The following is an 837-nucleotide window of genomic DNA, read 5'->3' as shown; positions in this document are numbered from 1 at the left end:
GCAGCTACACAACACACCGCATGTCTTCCAGCTCGCGCGGCTGAGCCGCGGTGAAGCGTGCAAGCTTACCAGCGGGACTGGAACTGACGGCCCCACCCCTGACTACAAGGGGGGCCTGGACCTCGTCGTGGTGGCCAACGACACGGCGATCCGAGGACTAAACGCCCGATCCTATTGAAGAATTGGCGACGGTGACAGCTAACGCTAATTGTTATTCCGGAAGGATTGCCGGTGGCGAAGATATTTAGCACGATAAACTGTTACAAGTAATGTAAAGAGTATTGTTAGCGTTCGGCAGGACTTGAGGAGATTCCTGGTAGGAATACCGATCGTTGTGAGATAAACTAATAGGCGCAGTCACCGCCCTAAATACCGGCGCTAGCGGAAAACTCGTACATTCCGCGATCTAACTGCACGTACATTCCGCGATCTCACTGCGCCGTCCAGACGGTGCCCTAATGTCTATCACTTAGCTACCGGATATGCATCGGTAGCCCCATAAGGTTCTGGGGTAAGTCTTCCCCATTAGTCAGGCGCAGACCCGGGGTCAAATCCCCTGGTCGACAACCACACGAGTTGGGAGAGGACCGTTTCCTCAACACGCCCCCTCGGGCCGTATCCCAACGAGTACCAAGTTAATCTGCACACTTCACACTAGGCCCATAGCATCTCGGCAACGTTTGAACTTCACCTCGCCCAGAGCCTTTGTTAGTACATCCGCAACCATCCACTCCGTAGGGCAGTATTCCAACTGCACCTCACCGCTATTCACCCTCTCACGCACTATGTGATGCTGCACGTCGATGTGCTTCGACCGAGCAGACGTAATCGGGTTGT

At 54.5% G+C, this 837-nt stretch overlaps 1 protein-coding gene across 1 annotated transcript in view; it reads left to right on the top strand.

Annotated features, from left to right (window-relative positions):
* Positions 1 to 837, top strand: part of VOLCADRAFT_117746 (uncharacterized protein) — a gene marked incomplete at both ends in the record, with an annotated part of 6,155 nt that overhangs the window by 2,870 nt on the left and 2,448 nt on the right. The window lies entirely within an intron of this gene.

This window comes from Volvox carteri (assembly GCF_000143455.1).
Source record: "Volvox carteri f. nagariensis unplaced genomic scaffold VOLCAscaffold_21, whole genome shotgun sequence".
Taxonomy (NCBI): Eukaryota; Viridiplantae; Chlorophyta; class Chlorophyceae; order Chlamydomonadales; family Volvocaceae; genus Volvox; species Volvox carteri.
This window is presented reverse-complemented; position numbering and strand designations above follow the sequence as displayed.